General features: G+C 38.9%; 1 long non-coding RNA gene across 1 annotated transcript; it reads right to left on the bottom strand.

Annotated features, from left to right (window-relative positions):
• Positions 1 to 1226: 1226 nt before the first annotated feature.
• Positions 1227 to 6962, bottom strand: LOC146465052 (uncharacterized). Its single transcript, XR_014868362.1, has 2 exons — positions 3598 to 6962; positions 1227 to 2572 (listed from the first exon to the last, which is right to left on the bottom strand). It is a non-coding gene; the product is annotated as an uncharacterized LOC146465052 (long non-coding RNA).
• Between the last annotated feature and the right edge of the window lie 190 nt (positions 6963 to 7152).

Below are 7152 nucleotides of genomic sequence, written 5' to 3'. Positions count from 1 at the left end.
GCATGCAAAAAAATTAATAGCAAAGCTTGTTTATATAGGTGTTTAGAATGATCAAAATATGACCATATATGAAGGTTGAGTCGTTAAGAGCCGTTCTTATACGTGATGCTATTGGAGATATCGGTTACACGTAATGCTGAGTCCTGCTGGGAAAAACCCGATCTACAGCTGGGAACCACATTTTTTCTTTTGTTTTTACATCCTCAAAACTCGTGCATAAAACATGTGAAGCTGAATGTGTCTGGCAGATATAATGAAAACTTCCAACCATACACGCTTTGTAATATCACAATTTTTGAAAGCTAATTTCTCCGGAAGTGTTCAACATATTCATAACGGTCACCATGAGTGACCACTCTTTTAGTTGGTGGTGTTCGAAGCTTATCCTTTTGATATATGCTAATGAGACAAACGTAAGCAATTACCGTTAGCAAATATTCTCCTGAAGCCCATTGCCCAAATTCTTACCTCCCCCCACTTCGGTCAAGAAAATAATCGCACACATGTAAATGCCTTACTTTTAGCAGCTAGCGATAGCTAGATCGACGAACGATCAAACAAATGAAAGGTGGTGGGGTGTGCCGTTCGGTTCTCCAAATCCTCAGGGGCAGATAGACGAGACGGGCGAAGATTTCACGGTCCCGCCCATCTAGTGTACTTTGCTTAGGCGAAGATTCCGCCTTGAATAGATTGCCAATCCCGATTTCACTCGTGAAATCTTCGCTCCTTTCCGGCTACCTGGCGCATTGGGTCTCGGAAGATGGCTAGTTACCAGGGGTTAACGGCCATATACATGTTGTATAAACAAAATGGCGGACAACGGCTTTTCAGCGCGAATGAATGCAGGCAGAGAGAAGGTAGGGAAAGGACAGTTTACAGTCAAGGTAGGGGCTGACGGTTAGGTAATATGGAAAGATTTCCGCACAGCCCCATACATAAATTATGTATAAATTTTGCGACTCAAACTCTGTCCTTGAAACAGGGCTGTTTACTACGACAGTGGTGCATGTATATTTTAAATATTAAATGTAACGGGCTTTTCGGAAATCCTTCCCTAACTGACAACGCGGTGTGCACTCGGCGTTCGTTTTCTCGCGTTGCACTTTCGTACTCTCGTTTCAAGATTAAAAATATCAGATGTTTTATATGTTTAATTTATTAAATAAGTAGATGTACGTATGGATGTCCAAATTAATCCTTTGCTGCATAAAACCGCTCAATAACTCTCAACTCAGTTTTTAATAGTTGTCACTATAAATTGTCACACTTTGTTTCTTCTGTACTTTCGGTTTTAAATCATCTTCGGATCGTAAACAAATGAGGAAAATTGTACAAGACGACCTTCAACAGTTTGTAGGGGTATTAATTTGTGTAACGCTTCTCGACGAATTAATCAAAACAGTGACAAGACAGCTTGTGTGACATAAGTGTGCCTTCATGAATGACTACTCATGCTTGCAACTGAGGCGTTGAATGTCACATGGCTCAGCCACGCTCTCTGCGTGGGAGGCCAGGAACTAATAAGTGTCACGAAACTCAGGCTTTTCGTCGGGTCACGAGCGTGTCCGCTGTTTGCTGGCTTTTATAAACAGTACTTTAGAAAAGCTGAAGTACAACGAAGCTGTTACATTTCCCATTTTTCTTTCCTTATAATTACAACGGAGTCAACTGTTACAAGGCTATTTCCTGTAACAAAACTTTTCTTTAAACCTCGTCACGCCGCTGAAAGTTGTCACGCGCGTGGCGGTTAACTGTCACATAACCTCTGTCACACAACGGTTTATTTTACCGTCACAGAGAAGCTAACATCAGGAAAATGTTTTCAGTGGTACAGTTGTTTATTGTAACGACATTTCGCTGGAACAAAGATCTTCTCTGTCAAGTTGCCATCTACTCACAAAATTGAAAACTGATCTTCGTCACGCTGCTGTTCATTGTCACGGAACTGTTTATTATCTACATAGCTGTTCACCATGCTTGTTAAAACGTAGGTGTCACGCAGCTATTGCGTCTATTGAATAAACACTCTCAACGCTGATGCTATTTCGAAGCTTCACGTATTTATAATTAGCTGATGATTTCGAACTCCAAGGCTCCAGTTCGCTGCATGAAATCACCAGTAACGTAAAAGACAAAACGCTCATCGCTGCAAAAAGACAAGCTAATATGACCAGGTAAAAACGCGGATATATCATTTGACACGAGACACACTCCTCCTGCACACGTTCACAGCGTCTGGCATTACACTTGAATGAGCATGCTCCAGAAAGACACTGCTGTCTACAATGATCGACGTCACTTGTGCACTCCATTTGACAGTTATGACATCTTTGAAAACAATTCCCGGATGAGCATCTGATAACCTTGCATTTCGGTCCTTCGCAGGCCTGGTTACACGTGGTATAGCTTAAGTCCCCGTATGTAACGCCACATTTGCATGAAATGTCATTGCACTGCTGTACGCAAGTGTTCGACTCTATTGCGTTACATTTTTCTGTTGATGACGCAACAACTTCAGCGACCAATAAGAATTCCATGACAACACCCACGATGAAACAAAGCATCTTTATATCTGTTGAGATTGAAAGAATAATAACTATCAACTGAATGAGCATGGCAATGTCACCAGCCACTATGATCTTTAAATTAGACTTAATTGCACTTTGTATGTACCACCGTGCCAGCATGTGTAGCATTTAAAGCCAATGACACTGTTATCTTAATGTAAATTTTTAGTCGTCAAATATTCTTAACAAGGCAGCATAAAAAATAGCAGGGTCGTAAACCCTTCCAAATTTATGTTGTAAAAGAGTTAACTTACTTTGGATTGAAAAAAAAAAGGTGTTTATTCTCCATCTTTTTTAACTGAGTGAGATGCAAAACGCTGAAAGCAAAACTTAAAGGAGAGAGAGACGCGCGGCGCCGAAGGCAGGGATTAAACTGATCATTAAATTCGTGTATGTGCGCTAATTAAGTAAATACACAAACGAACGTTCTATGGAGGAGGAAGAATGAAGATAGAAAGCTCGTGTTCATTTTGTTAACCTCCGGGAGCGATAGTACTTGAAACGAACTGCAAAACGCGCAAAGGAAAAACCCTTCCGCTCGTTGTTCATGGATTCAACTCACTTGAGCACTCTACCCCGCTCCTTGAAATGAATTGATAAATACTTTCGACAAAGGGTTTCTTTTTAACAATTCCTTGATCATAGAGTTTTACTGGAAATCTTTACGATGCAATGACCGGTAGAAGAAGTAAGGAAGACCAAAGAAAGCGAAATTAGCCGGATAAGCTAACACCATATGAAAATATTTGTGGTGCTTAGAAATACCACAGGGAAATACTTCCCAGCGTGGCATTTGAACGGTCATTCTTTTAAGATTCCATATCGTCCATCTCAACAGTAAAACCATCTTGTCCGTACATGACATTATATTTGAAGATCTTTTGAATTCTCATCTCAAGCATTCAAGGAAGGAAGATGGCGGTGAAAAAGAGGACTTAGCAACTAGGAGCTGTTGAGCAATTAACTATTTCTGTCCTCGACATTGCTCCAAGTCTAGTTAATATACCAAACTATTAACAGTTCTACCAACCTTAGTTCAGACTTAGAAATCGTCTCAATAGTTTCTCCTACAAACGGCCCTTCACGAAGAATGGATCTGTTACCTCACTGATTTTGTGTTACTGTGCGAGCACATGGGCGTTTTGAAATGGCCTTCCGACGGACTTGGAATGTTATTTGAGTAAGCTTCCGAGAAAGTGATGACGAAACACTTTTCTCAAAATAGTTGACGACGCGACCGAATTGATGAGATTTTCTAACCACTGTCGGATGAGAAAGAAATAAAAAGATTTTGGAGAAAGATAATCCAATTATTGTTATCTTTATGGCGTGTGGTGGAGCTTATTTCTATTTTTATCGTGTGTTTGACTCCCACTTTTTTTCTCGCAAAAACGAACAATTGATCAGTTATTTTTACAAATATTTTGCTTGTGGCTTCTTGCACGTTTGTCCAGCGTATGCTAACATCGGTTGGCAAAAAAATTGTTGTTGTATTTGCCTGCAGTTAAATTAACCGCAAACTGACAGCATCTTTCACGAAATGCAAAAATATCTTGCTAAAATGGTCGAGACAGGGTCTCGTGACCTGCAATCGGCAAGCCTCTAAACGGAAGTGTACATTAATTATATTTCTTTGTTGAAAAAAAAGTCACGTTCATTCCCAGTTTAAGCAAAGGCCTTTCACCCATTTTGTCGAGGTATTGTAATTTTCTTTGTTAACTCCAGGAAAAAAGGTAATAAAGTATAATGAAGCTGAAGTATTATTCCCAAAGCTCTCTCTATGAAAAAAGATCTTAAATATTCGTGGCATGAATCACGTAAAGTTAAGTGGTATGTGGGTGAACTAAGGACTATAAAGACCATATAAGGGAACACACGTCATGTATCTAGAATTTCGCAACTGCAATCGTGCCAAAGTTCATCAAAAGAAGCCTGCAAACTTATTGACCTATTGCAAGGAGGCAGCACAATCTTCTAGTAAAGTTCAAAATCTAGAATTTTTTCCACAGACTCAAAAGTGAGTGCTTACTTGAATTGCGAAAAATGATTAAAAGCACACAAGAAAGCACTGCTTAATAAAATTTTAAATTTTAATTAAAATTTAGTTATGGTGATAATTTAGGAATTCAACCACAGACGCACATGGTCAAGCAAACACTAGAACCATCTCTTACATCCATCTCTTACAACCATCTCTTCAGGGCAGTGATCAATTGTAGCCTCCTTAGGTTATTGATATTGTAAGAGGAAATTAGATTTTAATCACTCTCGGGTAACCTTAGTGGGTGTCAATTTCGTTTATAAACTTCACCTTTTGAATAAATATGTTGTCGTCAGAGGAGAAATGTTTAGAGGAGTTATAAGTGACAACAAGATTTAATATATAAAATTTCAAAGGAATCTTCTAGGTACATTTGAAAACGTGATGTTTTTAAAATTGCTCAAGCTGGGTGATATCGAATTCCTTTCTTTTGTCATTCCAATATCCTGTGTAACTTTCATCTAAGTGTTTAGTTTTTGTTTGGAAATCGTGTCAAAAATCATTCAACTAGTCCCCTTGAAGAAAGCTTAAGATTGTTCATTTATAAGTCGTCTAATAAGTGATCCGAAAAATATATTTTATTGGAGATAAGCTTTCCTAAGAGACTGATTGGTATTGCTTAATATTTATCACCCTTTAGTAACGCACTTCCTTCTTTGGTTTGAAGTTGGGCACTGCCCTATAGGATATCCTGTTTGCGTTAAACGTTTAAGGTTAGTTAGCTTATAGTGTTGTTATGGCAACCTACCTTAAGACCTGGGCTGAGTTGTTCGAAGCATGGTTAGTGCTAACCATTGGCTAAGAGGTATTAAAACCTATAGGTTGTCATGGTATTTAACCCGGGTTAGCGCTAACCATGCTTCGAGCAACTGGGCCCTGTTGTTTTGTCATAGGATTGTTCGTCTCCTTCATAGTCAATTGAAACTCAAACTATATGTTCTAGTTCGAACAAAGAAGTTTCCACCTAAACGAATGCGAAAGCTATTCGGCAGAACGTAAATTCTCTGGTGTTTCTCAAACTCGTTAGTAATTCATGGAGCGAAAACAAAGGAAATCACTCCCGTGAAGGGGGTTTGGAAATGTGATCTTAAGTATTATAAAATTTAGCGACCTTTTTCTTTGAATTTCTACAAGAATTATAAATTATTCGAGAAGCTATATCAAACACTCGAAACAGCGTTTCATTCAATTTCTAAACACCTTGTAGTTCATTAAAAAAAAAACTCTGCTGCGCCTTGTTTTTCCAATCCACTTCTCGTTGTTTGGAAATCGGATCAAACACTCTTCTTCGTGTTGGATACATTACGTTAAACTAGTTGGTTTTATTTTATTTTTTTTCAGTAGTTTCTGGATGAGATCCTACCATTCCAACAAACGCGAGTATTAAGCATGACTACGTTGTGACACTTTTTCGTTAGCTGTACATGGTGGGGCTTGGACTGAATTGGATATTCTTCAATCGCTATCATGCTAAACGAACGCAATTTAAGCAAAACATTTCTGCCGAATTATTTTTCATGCTGCACGAAGTGGCTCTAACTTTTAGGTTGAGAAGTGTGATAATTCAAACGACAGCTTATTAAGTAAAACTTTCAAGTACTTTCTGTGTGGTGGTGATGACAATTGACACGGGCGATGAAATGCCGCTGAAGCTGACGTATATATTATAGAAAGAATATTTGTTGTTTGAGTGTTCTTGACTCTTGTCACGTGTTTCTTGTGTAATCCATCTTGTACGACATGATCTTCCTTTCCCTGAATAATCCTGTCTGATCTGTGTGTATTTCGACTTTAAAAACTGAGCGCAGCTTAGGAAACAATTATCAGTGGGGAATATCAGAAACCAAAATTGACTGGCAAAGAAAAAGTCTGCAAACTAGGTGTGAAAAGCTTGTGAAAATATAATGTGTTTTGCTCTATTTGCAAAGGACTGCATCGGGGCATCTCAGTTAATTCTCCAAGCAATGCATTATGACGTCTTAACGGATTAGCTGTGTAATCATGCGGTCACGAATCCACAAAAGCAGGCCCTCACCCAAAAAGTCAATCGTTGTCTGGTTCAAGCTTTTGAGTCTCTGAATTAAGTGTTATAAAGTGACCAATGAAATGAAAGATACTGAGCGGTACTTGTCAAGGTTCTGTTCTGTTTGAGTAAAAATTAATCTTGAAGTTTATAGAAGTGAGGAGGTTTAATTGGCCTAGGCCCACTATTTTTGGTTATTCTTCTCTATCCTCTTTCATTAACGAGGACAACTTCATGTGAAACCAAATGGAATGACATCATAGTTCACATTGTTTGGTTTTAAAGATCGAGGAACACAGAAGAGAAGGATCACACGTATGATAGGGGTAGGGCGAAGTCGTGGGGAGTTGTTGGGGGGGGGGGGGGGGAATAATAGTTTTTCATACTCCTTCTTTTGTGTTTGCAAGAAAAATCGCCAAGTTTTTTTCGCGGGCTCTCCAGTCTCTTTTGAATCTGGGAAGAAAGAAGCTCCGAACAATGCATTTCTTATGGTTTTAAATTTCTGCAAGGCTGATCGGACT

This window comes from Pavona decussata, unplaced genomic scaffold, assembly GCF_977016875.1.
Source record: "Pavona decussata unplaced genomic scaffold, jaPavDecu1.1 SCAFFOLD_157, whole genome shotgun sequence".
NCBI classification, from domain to species: Eukaryota; Metazoa; Cnidaria; class Anthozoa; order Scleractinia; family Agariciidae; genus Pavona; species Pavona decussata.
This window is presented reverse-complemented; position numbering and strand designations above follow the sequence as displayed.